We start from the raw sequence: 19,682 nt of genomic DNA, 5'->3' as shown, positions 1-19,682 counted from the left end.
AGAATTTCGGGGTTTAAGCTAGAGGCCAAAGCCTCTATTCTCAATCAACCTTTTGATCAGGAGCACCTCTTTGGTCCTACAGTGGACACTTCTTTTGAGACAATGAAAAAAGAATGTGAGGTCGCTAAATCCATGGGTGCTTTGCTACTCCCCTCCAATCTGGCTCCTATCGTCACTCCTTTTACAGGGGTGGCTCCAAAAACACCTCATCAGAATATCCTGCCTCGTCTTACACGGGCAATAATCAATCACCCTCGTCCAGAGGTTACTTTAGAGGAGGATTTAGAGGGAATAATGGCAAGGGAAGAGGCAGAGGCAACTGAACACGCACTTCCCCTGCAAGCACCAAACAGACTTCCTTCCTCTACCCCCGATCATTCCACTCCTCTCGGGGGACGTCTCTCCCAATTTCTACCTGTCTGGAATACAATCACCTCAGACAGATGGATTCTACAGATTATCCAATATGGTTATTGCCTCGAACTTCGACACTCCCCCAAACATTCCTCCAAGATGACATGCAATGTCACAAGAGCATTTGAACCTTCTCAAACACTAAGTTCGCTCTATTAGAAAAAGGATCTATAGAACCAGTCACATTACAATATCAAGGGGCTGGTGTATACTCCCTATACTTTTTGATTCCCAAAAAAGATTGCTCTCTCAGGTCTATACTAGTTCTCAGAAATCTGAATCTATTCATCCAATTGGGTCACTTTTATATCGTGACACTCCAACAGGTGCTCCCGCTCCTTCAGCAAGGTGACTTTCTGTCCACTTTATATTACAAGGATGCCTTCTTCCACATCCCAATACACCCTACTCACCGCAAATACCTTAGGTGTGTGGTAGAGGGACAACATTACCAATTCAAAGTGCTCCCATTTGGAGTCGCTACTGCTCCCAGAGTTTTCACCAAATGCTTGGCAGTAGTTGCAGCTCATCTATGAAGACAACACATTCACGTCTTCCCATACTTAAACGACGGGCCCATAAAAGCCAGCTCATGAGCAAACTGTTTACAACACACTTACAAAACAGTGCAGCTGCTCCACGATCTTGGAGTCACAGTAAATCTGTCCATGTCCCATCTCCAGACCTCCAACACGCAAACTTACTTGGGAGCCACTGTCGATACACAACACTCTGGCCTGTCCCAACCCTGCCAGAATCCGCAACTTTCAAACTTTAGTTTCCCAGTTCCAGCCTCAACACTCATTGCCAGCTCGAGTGTTCATGCAGTTACTAGGAATGATGGTGTCTTGCATCCTATTAGTTCCCTATGCAAGACTTCAATTGCATCCCCTTCAGGAATGCTTAACACGTCAGTGGAATTCGTCTCAGGGTCAGTTATCAGATATAATGATGATGGTGGCCGGCCGCACTCCTCGCTCTCTGCAGTGGTTGAATCTACAAAACCTTTCCAAAGGACGGCCCTTCATCAACAAGACTGTGCTAACAGCAGACGCACTGCTCACTGTTTGGGGAGCTCATCTCCAAACTCGCACAATTCAGGGCATGTGGGGCCTGCAGCAAAAGCAGCTTCATATAAATTATCTTGAGCTTCTGGTGATATTATTAGTCCTCAAAGCCTTTCAAGTTCACCTTGTAGGCAAAGCTGTCCTGATACGCACAGACAACATGAAAACAATGTATTATATACAGAAACAGGGGGGTGGGGGGGACACTCTAGCTGTCACAACTTGCCCAGTCCATCTGGAGGTGGGTTATATGTCACAAAATGTATCTGCCCGCAGAACACCTTCCAGGAGTCAACCATCGGATTGCAGATCTGCTCAGCAGGCAGAGACCGCAGATTCAAGAGTGGGAACTCCTCCCTTGAGTTCTCCTCACGTTCTTTCAGATGTGGGGTTTCCCAGAAATAGATCTGTTCACCACACACACCAATGCCCAAGCTTTGCCTACAGGTATCCACACCCATTGTTCAAAGGCACTGCAGTATGGATGAACCAGTCTGGGATATTTGCCAATGCTTTACGCCTCTCCCACTCGTTCCACTGGTGGTTCGCAGGCTCAGGCTGGCATCCCTGAAACTAATCCAAGTTGCTCCAACATGGGCCCGACAACCTTGGTTCACCACCCTGTTGGAGCTCTCAGTAGTCCCTCACCAAAAACTACATCTCACATCCAATCTGCTCACCTAGAACCGTGGAGAGATAAGACACCCAGATCTTAGTCATCTCAACCTTGCGATTCGGCACCTGAAGTCATAGTTTGGCTTCCTCTAACTTCCACCAGACTGCATAAACATTATCAAAGAGGCTAGATGTCCAACTAAAAGGGTTTGCTAGGCAGCAAAGTGGGAGCTGTTATTTATTGTAATAACAATCAAATCAACCCGCTTGATGCTTCAGTTCATAACATCATCTGCTAAATACTGTATTTACAACGTTCAAATTTAGCGTACACATCCATACGCTTACATCTTGCTGCACTAGCTGCATACCTTCAAATTAGACTGCATTGGTCTCTCTTCAGAGTACCTGTTAAGGTATTTATGGAAGGACTCCAGAGTCATTCCACTAAGACTTCCACCTGCCCCAGTGTGGAATCTCAATATTGTCCTCACCAGACTAATGGGTCCACCCTTTGAGCCATTGTACAAATGTGAGCTGCATTTTCTCACTTGGAAAGTTGCTTTCCTCATTGCTATTACATTACTGAGGATGATAGGTGCGCTTCAGGCACTAACCATAGAGGAATCACTTTTTTGACAAGTTCACCAGTGGTTCTTCGGACTAATCCTAAATTTCTACCCAAAGTGATTTCTGCCTTCCATATCAACCAATCTGTTGAGATGCCTGTGTGCTTCGCTCAACCAGATTCTGTGGCAGAACGTGCTCTACACACCTTAGATGTTAAAAGAGCATTACTCTCCTTACATAGAAAGGTCAAAACCTTTCTGTGAGACGAAACCACTCTTTTTGGCTTCTGCTCCACCTCCTAAAAGTAATCCCAATTCCAAATCTGGTATTGCACGGTGGATAGTCAAACGCATTCAGACCTGCTATGCAACAGCAAAAAAGAACCTTAACAATTCCCCCTAGAGCGCACTCCACTCGCAAACTTGGGGCTTCTGTGGCTTTCTCAGGAAACATCCCCATAGCTGGCATCTGCAAAGCTGCAACATGGTCTACACCTCACACATTCACAAAACATTGTGTAGATGTGTTGGCAAGACAGCAGGCTGATGTGGGCCAGGCAGTTCTACGTGCACTCTTTCCAACCACTGCAACACCTACAGGTTAGCCATCTCTTTGAGAGATTACTGCTGTGTAGTCTATGCAAACCGGTACAAAAGGGGATGGTGATGGACGGAGAATCTGAACCAATCAAACACTCACACCCAGTCAACGGATCTGGGTTTAATCCATCACGGTTCTTTAGCCCACTCTGCCACCATAGTTCAGACATGACCATATGCAAATCAGTCTGACCCTGTGCCTTATGGGAACAGTCCAGCCCGAACTGTAAAGCCATGCCTTCCCTGGTCCGGATTCAAGCTTCGTAGGACCGGTTTCTGGCATTACAGCCGTCTTCAGCCAGGCTTGCTTGAATCCAATGGCAAAGTGAGCAAAAGTGTAGTCTATGCAAAGCATGTGATAAACAGCTCACATGCCTGGAACTGAAAATGCTACTTACCCAGTATGTTCTGTTCTTGGCATGCAGAGCTGTAGAATCACATGCTACCACCTGCCTCCCCGGGTACCTACACCTGTTGCAGTAATATCTTATTTAGATACATACACATGGACATCTCTGTTCTACTACTCTGATTAACTCCATTATCACCCTCTGCGGGAAAACAATCTAACAATGGAGTTGATGCCCATGCGCACTATCACCGAAAGGAGGAGTCACCTACCTTGTGACTGGGAAAGACTTCTTTAAAGGAAAACTAAGTGCAAACATCAGGACCCAACACTAGATAGCAGGCTATGCAAAGTATGTGAATCTACAGCTCTGCATGCCAAGAACGGATGCATACTCGGTAAGTAGCATTTTCCTTTCCCTAAAGTAGAAAACTTCCCACTTGACCTATTTCTTTGTTGCCAGCTAACCTAAAATTAATGGGTCATCACCTGTCGCTCAACATTACTTCAAAGGTAATCTGTAACTCAAATTTCATTTATTACTTTTTCACGTAGTTTAAAAACAGGAAACAACTGGTTTTCATTGTAGTACATGATTTAAACAATACTCCTCATTTCCATGACAGTATATACACATGATCAGTTTGCTTTTCTCATTGTGATAAACCTTGTCAGTTTATTATTTGTAAATCCAATGTACATTTAACGCATCGTCCTAAAGGACTAAAATCCACTCATACACCATGCATTTCATTTGCACTTCAGACCTGCTTGCTGTTCTTTCCGTGGTGGTGATGTGTTCAAGTTATTTATTTATTTATTCAGAATAGTCATGAAAACGTGTGCATTTACAGCCAAATCTCTCATCTGCACGACCCTCGGCCATCAATCCTTGGATCAGTGTTCCTCTCTAGCGAAGTGTTTCAGTGCCACTTTTATACCCTGCCTTGACCCCAAGACCACACTCAGAGGCACCCTCATCTACAGGCCACCAGGACCCCGCACACAATTCAGCGAAGACATCACTGACTTCTTCAGCCCACACGCCCTCCCCTCCGAGGACTACTTCTACTAGGAGACCAACTTCCACCTGGAAAAGAACGGCAACACCACCACCCTCCTGGACAACCTCACCAATCTCGGACTCAAACAACTTGTTGACACCCCCACCCACTATGCCGGGCACACGCTCGACCCAATCTTCACCTCCAGCAAGCACATCTCCTTCAATCACACCACAGCTCTCCATTGGACGGACCACAGCTGCGTTCACTTCAACTACAAAAGACTACGACCCACAACCAATTCCCCACAGAAACTGGAACAATTACCACCGACCATCTCTTCACATCGCTTCACCAAAACCCTCGCGCCAAATCATCGGACCCAAACCAAGCAGCCACCAACCTCACACTATGGATCACCCACAGCGCTGACGAATTAGCACCCTTGAAAAAAACCATCAAATCAAGCTAGGTAGCAAAAAAGCCCCCTTGTTCAATGATGACCTTAAGAAATCCAAGAAGCTCCGTCGCACCCTCGAAGACCTGGCGCAAAAACTCAACCACCAACAACCTGGCCACCTGCAAGAACGCCACCCGTAGACACCACCAACTGATCCGATCCACCAAGAAATCAGCATTCAAGGATCGACTCGACAACAACGCCCACAACAGCAAGGAACTATTCAACATCGTCAAAGAGTTTACCAACCCCACCGCCGGCACCAACGACATCACTCCCTCCCAAGACCTCTGCGACTCTCTAGCCTCGTTCTTCCACAACAAAATTGCTGACATACATAACAGCTTTCGCGACCAGCCCACCCCACCCACCTCCGAACTAAAACACCCTTCCAACAACCTTTGCGCCTGGAACTCAATCACCACTGAAGACACCATCTGCCTGATGAACTCCATCCACTTAGGATCGCCAACCGACCCATGTCCCCACCACATTTTCAACAAAGCAGACTCCATTATCGCACCCCATCTCCGAGATGTCATCAACTGCTCCCTAAACTCCGCTACCTTCCCGGAAAGCTGGAAACATGCAGAACTCGGCGCCCTTCTGAAGAAACCCACAGCTGACCCCACCGAACTTAATAACTACCGCCCCATTTCGCTCCTCCCATACCCTGCCAAAGTCATTGAGAAAACCGTCAACAGTCAGCTCGCCGCCTTCCTCGAACACAACAAATCCCTCGGCCCTTCGCAGTCCGGCTTCCAAGCCAAACACAGCACCGAAACCGCCCTCATCGCAGCAACAGACGACATTCGAACTCTTCTGGACAACGGAGAAACAGCTGCCCTCATCCTACTTGACCTCTCTGCAGCCTTCGACACAGTTTGTCATAACACCCTTATACAACGCCTCAGCAACGTCGGAATACAAGGAAAAGCATTGGACTGAATCATCTTGTTCCTCGCCGGATGAACCCAGAGAGTCCGCCTCCCCCCTTTTAGATCAGAGGCCACCGAAGTCATCTGCGGCGTACCACAAGGATCATCACTCAGTCCCACCCTCTTCAACATATACAGGAGTCCCCTCGCATCCATCGCTCGCCAACACAACCTCAACATCATCTCCTAGGCAGACGACACCCAGCTGATCCTCTCCCTCACCAAAGACCCAAACACCGCCAAATCCAACCTACACGAAGGGATGAAAGAAGTAGCCAAGTGGATGGAGAACAGCCGTTTAAAACTTAACTCTGACAAAACGGAAGTCCTCCTCTTAGGCTCATCCCCTTCCACCTGGGACGACTCATGGTGGCCACCAGCCCTGGGAAACTCACCTAAACCAACGGACCACGCACGTAACCTGGGCTTCATCCTGGACTCCTCCCTCTCAATGACCAGACAAGTCAACGCCGTCTCATCATCATGCTTCAACATCCTACGTATGCTCAAAAAAATCTTCCGTTGGATCCCCACCGAAACAAGAAAGACGGTCTCCCATGCACTGGTCACAAGCAGACTGGACTACGGAAACACCCTTTACGCCGGAACCACAGCCAAACTACAGAAAAAACTCCATACGCATCCAAAACGCCTCAGCCAGACTCATCCTAGACATCCCCCGCCAAGCTCACATTTCCAGTCACCTGAAAGACCTCCACTGGCTCCCCGTCAACAAGAGAATAACGTTCCGTCTCCTCACCCACGCACACAATGCCCTCTACGACCTAGGACCCGCATACCTCAACACGTGCCTGTCCTTTTACACCCCCACCCGCCAACTACGATCGTCCAATCAAGCCCTAGCAGCAATTCCACGCATCCAAAGATCCACCATGGGGGGGAAGATCCTTCTCCTACTTAGCTGCCAAGACCTGGAACTCTCTCCCCGCCCACCTCCGCCTTACACAGAACCACCTCTCCTTCAGAAAACAACTAAAAACTTGGATATTCGATATGTAAAGTACACCCCTCCCTCAAGCGCCTTGAGACCCTCTGGGTGAGTAGTGCGCTATACAAATTCTAAACTTGAACTATTTTATGACCTATTGAACATTTAAAAATAACCCGATAATCAAGATACCAGGTTAGGCTAGAGCAAACCATTTATTCAAGCAAGCTGAATTATCATTTTCCACTGAGAAATATTTTTACAACCTCGGTAATTGTGCATTTGTATTTAAAAGCATACACCTGAATAAATGGCTGTGTATTACAAAAGTGGAGACTGAAATGGAAATGTATGAAGATTATATAACCCACTGAATGGTAATGAAACCTATGCAATGAATATATATGTATGTTTTTATGCGGAAGCATAAATGAAAAAGCTAGCCTAAACAGTCTTTGTTTTTTTAAACTATTTTGGCCCAATACATAAATTCAAAAATGAATCCAAGTGATTAAAAGCAAAACAATATTATATAGCCAAGTAACAGCAGCTTCTGATTTTCTTGAATTCGTGTCTTGGGAATACATGGACATTTTTAAACCTGCAGCACCAAAAGAGGTGAAACACAGATGACCAATATGACTTTTCTGTAGCGGATGCAGCATAAAATGTTAGACTTCTCCCATCCTTAGATAAGAAAGTATGTCTTTCAAGAAGCGTGGTTGCTGAAATCACAGATAAATATGGTGTCAAGGGTGACAGTGGGGAGGGCGTGGCCATGGAGGCGACACAGATGGCCCCCTTTGCCTGAAGCTCCGCCGGCCGGGCGCAATAATCCTTTATTTGTACGATGTAGGAGCATCTTAACATCAGCAGACACCCACCAGCAGCCCCCGGAGACCGTGGGGAGCATCCTGATGCCAGACACGGGCTGCGGAGATACCCTGTGCTGGCGCGAGATGGGCCGACGTGAGGACCTGGCAAGGCCCTGCTGCCTTTCCTGGCAGAGGAGACTACCTCTGCGGGGGCGGTGAGTCCTGGCGCTGCCCTGCGCTCCCCCCCCACGCTCCTCTCCAGGCTTTCCTCCCCCTCCTCTCCCCTGCTTTGGCTGGGTCCCGCCGCTGGCGCGGCACTCTCTGGGCTTTCCGGGCCTTGTGGGCGTGTCCGCGCCGGGGCTTGGCGTACTGGTTTCAGCAGGGAGAGAGGCGGGCTTGCGAGGAGGCCCCAGTGTTCCGCTCTGGAGCTGCAGCGGCGCTGGTCCCCATTGGGTGCGCTGATCCCCCCCCCCTCCCCTCAGCTTCTCCTGGATGTGTATCGGTCGGAGTGGACAGCGGCCTACCCTGGGTTGAACACGCGCGAGCGTATCGCCGAAGCCTTCTCAACCCCTGATACTGCAGACCTGGGGGCGCAGGCTGTCCTGTGCCCTTGACTTTCCACTGATGACTGGTGACCATTGGAGGCATTAACTTCTTCCAGGGGGCTAATAATACCAGTGCCTCATTGGAACCCGACTGCACGCCTGTGTCCTGAGTCCTGTACGTCCCACCTTGCTCTGTGTGACCAGTTGATGCTACACAGCTGCAACATTCTGTGATCTCCCCGGTGCTCTACCCTGCACATATCACGGATCCTGTGTGGCCTCCCCCTCATTCTCATATGGGAGCCTGTCAGCCCTCCATTTGCTCCTTGGTGTTGTAGCAGCTGCCGCGTTAATTTGTCCGCCATGTATTGATTCTGTTACTTGGCGCCTTGGCTGTGAGACACCCACGTGCTCATTCTTCGTCTCACTGCGCTCTGGACTCTCCATGGCTGTAGAACTGTTTGGCCACAATCAAGTCCCTCTCCCCTCTGCTTTTGAGATGGGGAAGAAAGACCCTAAACAGCGTGTGCTGTAGTTTGATAAGGCTACTGGCCCCGCTTCGGATGTCCCTCCTGAAATGACTGGTGGGGATGTGGGCCCAAACGACGCCGGGGACCCTGCCTCCCTTGCGACTGCAATGCTAGCTGAGATGAGAGCCAGCTTTAAGGCGTTGGATGGTCGATTTGACGACCTGGACAAGAAATTGGCTGAAATTGGAACTAAGATTCAGGCACATGATTGATGGCTGGATGTCGTGAAGGCGAGGGTCTTGGACGTTGAGGACGATGCGTCGGCCTCCCTGAAACGACTGGACAGAGTGGAAAAGACCCTCCAAGAGGTAGCTATCCAGAACGAAGAGTTAGAAGATCGCAGCTGCCGAAATAATATCCGAATCATCGGCGTTCCGGAGACGACCGCCACTGGTCGTATGGACACCTTTGTGGAGCAGCTGCTTGCGGAGCGGTTTGGCAGGGAAACCTTAACGCACGGCTTCGTAGTTAAGCGCTCTCATAGGTCGCTGGGGCCCCGTCCTCTGCCGGGCCTCCCCCCGCGATCCATCATTGCCAGGCTCATGAACTTCAGGGACAGGGATGCGGCCCTCCGCTCGGCCAGCGACATGGGAGACGTCCAATGGCAGGGTAGCAAGTTGGCTTTTTTTCCCTGACTTTACCATCATGGTTCAGGAGGCGAGGCGTAAATACCATGGAGTGCAGGCTGCCTTTAAGAACCTGGGGCTCAAATACGGCATGCTGTATCCGGCAAGATTAAAGGTAGATGTGGATGGTAGGACTCACATATTTGACACTCCGACGGCACAGGAGTTCTGCCAGAACTATAAGAAAACCCGTTCTTGGACACCTGATGTGCCGCACCCCGCCTCCCCATCGCAAGGGGGCTCACAGGACAGTGTAGAACTTTTCTCCCATCCCGGGACTGGTTGACCGGTTTTATGCATTTATTGCTCTGTTCTGCTAAGTTTAATTCATGCACACATTTCTCTTCTACATGATGATATCATACTTTCTATTGCCCGACCGGCGTGGCGTTGCCACGTCCTATTGTGAATACCACAATATCTTTCTATAATATGTTATCTTCGCTATGTGCGCCTTTGACTCCTACAATAATGTTTCTGATTTCATTGCACAAGCATTTGGTTAGTAACAATGGGGTATGCCTCTTTGGGGTTAGTAGGAGGCTGGGTGGTGGGTGGGGGGGGGGGGGGTTCATTTGTTCAGTTTAAATAGTTGTTGCTGTATTAATTATCAAGTTGCTAGTTTACGGCGTGTGAGACATGCATTGTCGTGCGATTGAGGTGCTTATTCTTCAATGGTCAAGCTAGGACATCTGCCTGGTCCTTTCAGGCTCTCTATGATGTTATGGAATGTTAGAGGATTAAATAATACTGGGAAGCGTAAGCAAGTCCTTAACTATATTGTGAGACACCACATCAACATAGTGTTCCTGCAGGAGAAGCATCTGTCTAACTCTGACCACACTCCTATAGCGACAAGTTGGGGTTCCCATAGATTTTGTTTCCAATTATAGTCGTTATGCCAGGAGGGTTGCAATTTTAGTACACAAGTGAGTCCCTTTTTCACTGCACAAAACCTTGATTGATGCTGAAGGTCGAACCCTGATCGTCACTGGTTCACTAATGGGGCACAAGATTTCACTAGTTGGGGTTTATGCCCCCAATGTAAACTCCCCTTCCTTCTTCCACGAGCTGCAGGTTCGGCTCTTGTCACTCGACCCCGGGCTATTGATAATTGGGGGTGATTTCAATGTATTATTGGACCCAACCAGAGACAGTACTTCAGTTTCCCCTGACGCCAAGCCCCGTGCCAGACAAGCCCTCAAAGACATATGTACTCACTTTTCTTTGATAGATGTCGAACTTAGACTCAATTCACATCTTCCAGACTTCACACCCTATTCGGGGTTTCATAACACGTGGAGCAGGATTGATTATTGGTTGGTATCCCCGGGGGTGGCTGGCTGGCTGGATGGTATACTCACTCTTCCCTGCACATTTTCAGATCATTCTCCTGTTGTGCTCCGATTAAACGTCCCCAGACCGGGCAGCTACGAACGACAGTGGCACTTCCCTGGAAATGCGCTGCTGTATGAGGTTTTTAGTGAGGAAGTTAGGCAAGCAATTGAGGAGTATTTTGAACCTAACACCGGGACGGTTGACACCTGGGCTGTCCTTTGGTAGGGGTTTAAGGCTTATATTAGAGGAGTCTGCATTGCTAAACATGCCAGAGTCCTACGGGATCTCCGCTCTACATTGAATCACATTGAGAAGGACATTGCTGCCTTGGACCAAGAGCTATTAGTCGCGGCCTCCAGTACGGGAGAGGCAAAGCGCCTGGCCCTGCTGCTTGAATTTAGGGAAACAGCTGAGCGAGAGTTACTAGTCCTTAATAAACAACACGCCGCGCGACGATATGGCGAGAGTGAAAAACGTGCTAAATTATTGGCGCACACTCTACGCCCGCCGTGTGACTCTGATTACATTACGGAAATTGCTGGTCCGCATGACGACCTACTACTCTACCCCGGAAATCTGCGATTATTTCCTTTCATATTACAAAAGTTATATACTTCCAGAATTACTGGGGGATCTGCGAGAACAGGGGAACTACTTGGCTGAAATTGCATTGGTCTACTTAGAACGATATATGCAGGACTTTTTGTCTGTTCCCATTTCCCAGGACAGCATAATTGAAGCCATCAATGCATTGCGGGGCTCTTCGGTGCCTGGTCTCGACGGCTTTTCCGCCGATTCTTATAAGGCATACAAAGACATCTTAGTTCCGCGATTGGTGGAGATTTATGCGGAGTCACTTGAGGTGGGCATCTTTCCTCCGACGTTCAGAGAAGCGGTCATTATTCTCCTTCCCAAACCTGTAAGACCCCAAATTATGTAGCCCCTATAGACCGGTATCATTATTAAACTTCGATTATAAAATACTGGCAAAGGTAATTGCAATACGATTGTCTTTATTAATGGAATCCATCATTTTGCCGGCACAATCTGACTTTGTTCCTCATAGGTCCACTTCCCTGAATCTGCGGAGTTTATTCACTGTATTACATAGGATCGACCCTGCCACGCCGGCTGCCGCCGTCCTCTTGGATGCCAAAAAAGCATTCGACTCAATCGAGTGGCACTTTTTTTTTGTCTAATGCGGCGCAAGGGTATGCCAGCATGTTTTGTTTCTACGGTGGCGCTTCTGTATACTGAACCTACTGCCATATTACGCCTCAACGGCACCCTTTCCGACCCCTTCACTTTGTCTCGTGGTACGAGACAAGGATGCCCCTTGTCCCCACTGCTTTTTATTCTAGCCATGGACCCTTTAGTGCGCCATTTTTAGGAAAAACACTTGCACCGCAGCCTCCAGTTCCGCACGGGCCCTCTTTTAGTTTCGCTTTATGTGGATGATACTATTTTATATGTTAGGATGCCCCATCTGAATCTGGAACCCTTGATATTGGAAATTGTTCGGTTCGGCAAATTCTCTGGGCTCCGCATTAACTGGCATAAGTCTGTCATCTTCCCGTTAACAACTGGCACGACTGCCTGGCCCTGTGAGTTCCTACTTGAATGGTGCAGTGACGTGGTTAAATATCTTGGGGTTTATGTCCATCTAGATAATACCTCTATGATCAGGCTTAATTACGGCAGGGCTGTTAGTTCCATCGAATCACAAATCACGAAGTGACTGCGGCTGCCAATATCATTGGCTGGTGGAGTTGCCATAATTAAAATGGTAGTCCTCCCCCGGTTTTTATATCTTTTCAACAATATCCCCATACCTCTTACTAAGACCTTTTTTACACAGCTGTGTACATTGTTATTGCGCCTTATCTGGGGAGACAAGACACCTCGGGTTCGCTGGCAGACCTTGACCCTACCGTATGATAGGAGGGGCTCTGGGGTTCCCGATTTTTATTTGTATTACCTAATAGCACAATGTTATGCACATGTCTGGTTTCACCCTGACGCACGCATCCCATATTTAAAACCGGAGGCAGGTCTGGTGCTCCCACGCCACCTTTCTAATATCCTACCTAAGGGATTCCCTCAGGACCCCCACAACATTCAAACTGTCTCCACCACATGTTGGACGTGGGACAGGCTTCGCAGACTGCTTGGACTCTAGCTACTCTACTCTCCTGAGCTGCCCCTGCCTAATCCTTCTTTGCTTCCAATTACTGGCGAAGTCTTGGTCCTGCGTACATTGGAGAAATTTCACATTCGCACAATAGGCAAGCCATTTCCTGACGACCACATCTTCTCCATATCAGAGGAGGCCCGATTTACAGAGCATTCCTTTATGGACACTTTCGTCATGGCTTATGCACTCCATGCTTCGGTCCACTTTCCCTTCATTTCCTTCAGCCCCCAAACCAACCCCGCCACTGACACTGCTAATACAGAACCCTACTGGCGGACATGTGGTCTCGAAATTATATAAGCAGTGTGGGGCGTCCAGACCTATATCCGACGCTAAGGTGCGTGCGGACTGGGAGGTGGATTTGGGTAGGCCCATCACTGACTACCACTGGGAACAGTGCTGTAGGGCTACCAAAGGTCTCGCTGAACAGCAGGCACAAGTTATTTCATTTTAAATTTCTTCGCAGAATATATCACACTCCCGCACGCTCCCATAGAATAGACCACAACAGGCCCCATCATTGTCTGAAATGTCTGTCTCCATTTGCCGATTTTGCACACCTAGCCTGGACATGTCCCAAGAAACACCAGTACTGGTCCCTCGTTTACTCCACACTGGGAGACATATTGTCCATGCAGCTATTACCCACCCCTGAGATCGCACTATTGGGCTATATGGCCAACTTCCCTAAGAAGATCAGGAAGCTGGCGCCTCTGGGCTTCCTGTTGGCCAAGCGGGCCATGTGAACTGCGAAGAATACTCCACCCTGATCCCTAGCTCGTCACGACCTGTAAATATTTGGAGCCCATACAGAGACTACATAGCCAAGAATCAATCCGAACAGGAATCGCAAACAACAAGCGGCATTGTTCCCGAAGGAATTGGCTAGACTTCAGTTCTGGGAGAGGTGTTGGATTGATGATCTAATCTTTCGCCTACTGCTGATATCAATGTGTTATTGTTTGTAATGTTTGATCGCTGTTGGGATTCTTGTCTCTTTATATTGCGAATCAACTTATTGTTTTCACTGGCTGTACATCCTCGACATCTAGCCATATTACACCTATTTTCATTGTTATCTGTGATTATTTTACATTATATCTGCTATGCATGTGCTTTATTACCACCGATGCTGTACTCTGCACTGTAATGATTAACCTATTTCTGTATACAAAAACTGGAAAATAAAGTTTAAAATCTGGAGGGAAAAAAAAGGTGTCAGTGGGAATGTTAAAGACAACGTTGTTGGAGCATTTTGAAAAAACGCTCCAATTGAATGTGAACAAAAAAAACTGTTGGTGGCCATGAACTTACTGGTGTAGGCAGAGGTGATGACACAGGAGATGGCATTGTAACAGTATCAAATATTGCTTTTTTTAATGCCTGGTGACTGCATCGCAGTACAGTATGCTAGTCAAAAAAAAATTCCAAATGTTGTGAGACATTACTTCTGGTTGTCCCAATGGGATGTTTTCAGGAAAACTATTTTTATAACCGTTCATGCACCACAAAGCAGGTCTCACTTGAAAGGGTTGGAATTTGTGAAATGACAGTCCAATTCTCACTTAACCTGGTCAACCGGTCGCCTCCAAAGCCGAATACTAGTCACCGGAGTACGTTTTTTTGTTCATGTTGGCGTTCATGCTGGCTTTATTTCTTCACTAGAACAAAAATAAGTGTAGAACCAACTACATCTGTAGTTATTGCATCAAACGGCTTTGAAAATTAACGAACTAAAGAAGGAAGGAAGTACTTCAAAAAGTCTTAGTAGGCCAGATCTGGTAGCTTTAAAAATATGGACTATGCCTTTTGTGTTTGAGGCATGGAACATAGTGTGCAATGAATTTGTTAAATGAGTTTGGGAAAAGTGTGCAGGAGCTGCTGAATTTCAGTGCTGATCTGGCTCATTGTACGGCCAATGTTTCCACAACAGACATTAGAGGCATAACTATCTTTTAGAATTGCAACTCGCCTGTTTGGTTGAGGGTAACACTTTGAACATTTTATTTTTGGAAGATAAAATGCAATACCACAGCATTTCACTTTCACTCATTTTCATCTTTTGAACAATAAATTCGTACACAAACTCCAGAGTCTACCTACAACAAAATTAATGTGTCCTAATAAAGTACAAACCATTTCCTAGAAGTGTTATAAGAGGGAATGAACAAAGCAGGTCCTGTAGGCAGTATACAAGCAAGACTGGATTGCAAAGTGTTATAAGTACCATGAATAGTGATAGCATCACAACGGAGTGAATATCCTAGAGGACTGATTGATTTGGATGTGCTATTGAATGCAGTGCAGCCATTCGTCCAGCAATTTAATTCAAACGGGAATTTCCAAATATGTTGCAAAAAAATATTGTGTATGGTTTCTTAAGGGATGTGTTTTTCTGACAAACTTAGAAATGAAAAGTAGTGGTAGGCAAAGAGATTACCCCATTCAGGATCCGATCAGATTTGGGCCTTCACCTACTGAGAATATAGCGTTGCATCTGTTATAGGGATAGAATATTGCCCAGTGCCTTATTTTTGGATATCTTTATCTTTATTGAGGTTAAAGCAGCGGATTTGTTTGAGCTGCCATGGCACTTTATTCATTTTAGAGTTTTTTGTGTCTAATTCATTTGCGTTAATACACGCATTTGAGCTTGCCCTTCTTGTAGAAAATAAAAAATTAAAAGATGGAGGGCAGAAGAAATAGTTAAGATAGCTTATTTGCATTTGGAATGTATTTGAAAGGCATTTTCAGTAATCTTAAATGTACTTCGCGTTATTTGTATCGGTTTCTAAAATTCTTTCTGCAGATTCCCTTTGAGTATGCCTGCTCTTTTACAGCAGCATACATTTGGGTATATACAAATATTTTCTTTTTTACAGGATGAGGTCCCAGAAGAAAATCAGTTACATTTATATCTTTAAAGAACATAAGCAATGTTTTTTACTGCACTCAAACCAGACTGAGGCCACCGCTGGCATTGCCTTACCAAACCATACGTAGTCTTAAGAGTATATCAGTTATACCTAGGATCTGGTCTTCTTGCCAAAGGGCCCGCAGCTTTGGACAGAAACATGTACATGTTTATGTCCATATACTTGCAGATTGACCTTCCAATTGTGAGATGGACACCAAGCTAGTTAATTGATGGCACGAACATTACATTTTGATCTTGGAGCCAGTAATTTTAGATGTCCCTCAGGCTGACAGGGCAAGTGGATATTCAACAGGCTAGGCCACAGTAGTAGAATTGACTATTGTTTGGCTTGAATTGAGCTCTGGCCTGCCATCTTGGGCATGGAAGTGATAGACGAGTAGACTGTAAAAAATAATTCCCTTAGTGTGACATTGTTTCAAACTAACCCCAGCTATGCAAGCAAGGAAAATATAGCTATAGGTGAGCTCTGGCCTAATAACTTAAATCTATTAGGAGGCGTGGCTTGGTGCAGATAATGGTGACCTCCTGAGCGGAGGGCTCCGCAACTGAGCCCCTGAAAGATCCTGAATAAACGACACACGAGGCCCCCGTCCCCCACAGCACGGAAGAGATCGAGCCTGTGGGGACGCAACCTGAGAGTTGAACCTGGTCCGGGCGCCCTGTGCGGCTCGTTCGGAAATGGATCGATGCGGAACCGAAAGTGAAGCCTAAGATGGCGGCCATGCGGACGAGTCTGAACCCCGAGAGGCCGAGAAGGTGAAGTAGACCACAGGCGACAGTGAACTTGGACCCAGGGAGAAGCATGCAGTGAGGTCACCCGAAATGCCCTCTGACGTCATCTGAATGGCGAACGAGTAGCCGGACAGCACCGAGCGACAACAGCGGTGTAGCTGGAACCTGCGTAGCACTGTTGGGACGCCCCTCGGGGGAGAACCGTTGTGGAGGCGATCGCCATACCACTAATGGGAGCAGCGAGGAGTGGCTACAACCAAATACACGATGAGGGTTTTGCTGATGAGGAACCCACCGGGTCGGTGAGACAAGTGAGCCCGATGGTGTTGGGGTGCGGGAGGCCCGGCGCCACGCACAGGCACACCAACAGAAATCGGTGAGGAGGTACTACCACGCCCGCGTGCACGGCGAAGACCCCATCTTTGGTGGATTTTAGGGCGGACTCGGGCACTGGGCACAGGGGGAGTATTACAGTAGCAACTACCCTGGAGAAATAACGTTGGTGAGTTCCCGATGGGGTGCGGCGGACTGCTGGTGACCCCCATGTCGTGCACCACACATTGACTACAACGAGGGGATTATACTGAGAGAAGCCTGCCCCGGGGACCTGTAGCGCACGCTGGGGCCCTACATGGGCACACACCAGTGTCCTCGTGGGCGATCCTGGCTGCAGCCCTTGCCCCCCACTGATACCGCCCTACTCTTGGCGCCGGCCCCGCTGCATTGAGGAGTGGATGGAAAAGTGCCGAGCAATACTGGGCAGAACTCCCCGGAGCTGAACTTTGGGGGCCACCACCAGAGAATGAGTAGCAGTCACTCTCTACCGCTAAACCTCGCCATGGGGAAATTAAAAGGGAGCAAGAATTGAGCCCAATCGGCGTCGGACAGCGGACTGCCTGACCAGGGGAAACATGGAGACCCTGAGCAACCGCGTGATCCCTACCTACAACAGCTAGACAAAATCATATTGGCCATAGCGGATTCTCGTGCGGCGCTTCAGCAGGATATAGCGCAGGTGGCCACAGGGTTGGGCCAGTTGCGAGCGGACCTTAATAAATTGGCAGACAGTCAAATCGGTCGAGGGAGCGCTGCAAACTCTTGAACCAGCCCATGCAGACCTCAAAGCTACAGTAACGAATGCTCTTGAACGTATCAATGCCCTGGAAAGGAGTGCTGCAAACTCTTGAACCAGCCCATGCAGACCTCAAAGCTACAGTGACGAATGCTCTTGAACGTATCGATGCCCTGGAAAGGAGGGCAGAAGATGCCGAAGGACGCAATCGTAGGAACAATATACGCATAGTAGGATTACCGGAAAAAACAGAAGGGTCAGACATGGCACAGTTTCTTGAAACTTGGCTCAAAACGACGGTGGCACCGGAGGGCCTTTCTACCTCTGCACTTTGGAACGGGTGCACAGGGTGCCAGCTAGGCCGCCTCAGCAAGGATGACCCCCCCCCTGGCCCAGTGGTGGTGCGGCTGCTGCAGTTTCGAGATAGGGACCTACTGCTCCAGAAAGCACTAGTGGGCGGCCCGTACCAAGAGGGGAATAGCAAAGTTAATATATTCCCAGATTATACATATGAAACGCAGTGCCGGCGGACCTCCTTTCTGGCCATCAAAAGAGAACTGAGAAGCGAGGGGTTGCAGTACTCCCTCTTATTCCCGGCGAAATTGAGGGTCATTGTAGATGGCAAAACGTGTTTCTTTGATACTCCAGATGACACCTATGCGTGGCTGGAACTATACAAAGCTGGAAAAGATGATACTGAACAAAGGGCAAAAGGGCAAAAGTCGCCTTGGAGGGTCTACCTCAACGGCAATCGAGAACTTCGAACCGAGCTACAAGACCATATTCAAGCATGCGGAGGTTCCAAATGGAAAATGGGTGATACCGCTGATTTAGGATGCATAACCTGGAATGTGAGGGGGTTACATACTATGACACGGCACCATAGGGTACATGCATACTCAGTTCGCAGAGGAGTATACATAGCTCTGCTCCAGGAGACTCACTTGACTAAGGCTGAGGGAGTAGCATTGCAGTGCAGGTGGAGGGGCCAAGTGTATAACACCACATGCTCTGCGTTTGCCAGGGGCACTTTCATTTGGATTAGGGTGGGGGTGCCATTTCAGCTTACAAGACAAACGATGGATCCTGAAGGCAGATTTGTGGCTATAGAGGGCAGGCTTAGAGGCAGGGATATTGCGCTCTGTAGCATATATGCGCCCAACGTCGATCAACTGGGGTTTTTTTTGCGCGGTTGTCTGGCTCTGTGGCTCACTATCTTTCAGGTCCTTTGTTGATGGGTGGCGACTTCAATTCTGTCAAAGACATCTGGTTAGACAGATCGCATCCCCCACTGGCTGACTCTCCGATACATAGACTGACCTAGGGCAGGCTAGATTGGCAGGCCCGATGGGGTCTGGTGGACGTGTGGCGGACTCATCATCCGCTCGACCGAAACTACTCCTACTTCTCTGGAATGCACGATTTACATGTCAGGCTAGACACGGTGTTGTGCTCCCCCACGGTGATACCCGCCGTGGTGCAGACCGAATACCTTACCAGGACAATATCTGACCATAATCCGCTGCTATTCACCGTACACTGGATGGCCGGGATCACAAGCATCCCCACTTGGAGATTGCGCCCTGAAACACTGGATGACCTGGTCTTCCAGAGGGTGGTAGGAGAAGGGATCACCCATTATTTTGAGGAGAATGCAGGTTCGACCGCCACCAGGGCGACAGAATGGGATGCCTTTAAGGTAGTAATAATCGCGATTTGCATAGGGAAGCATGCAGGGGTGCGGAAAGTACTGTTAGGCAACTTGAGCCGAGGAGAGGTTACGCGAGGCAAAATTGAGGAGGCCGGGTCACCCTGAGCTCCAAGAGGAGGTTGGAGCAGCGAGGGAGGGTGTAGCAGCGGAGGTAGATAGATTGCTCTGCTTTGATCACAAGGCTTATACTACAAGAGCTCGTGCAGAGGGAGACAA

Source organism: Lissotriton vulgaris, chromosome 3_1 (genome assembly GCF_964263255.1).
Source record: "Lissotriton vulgaris chromosome 3_1, aLisVul1.2, whole genome shotgun sequence".
In the NCBI taxonomy this organism is placed as follows: domain Eukaryota; kingdom Metazoa; phylum Chordata; class Amphibia; order Caudata; family Salamandridae; genus Lissotriton; species Lissotriton vulgaris.
This window is presented reverse-complemented; position numbering follows the sequence as displayed.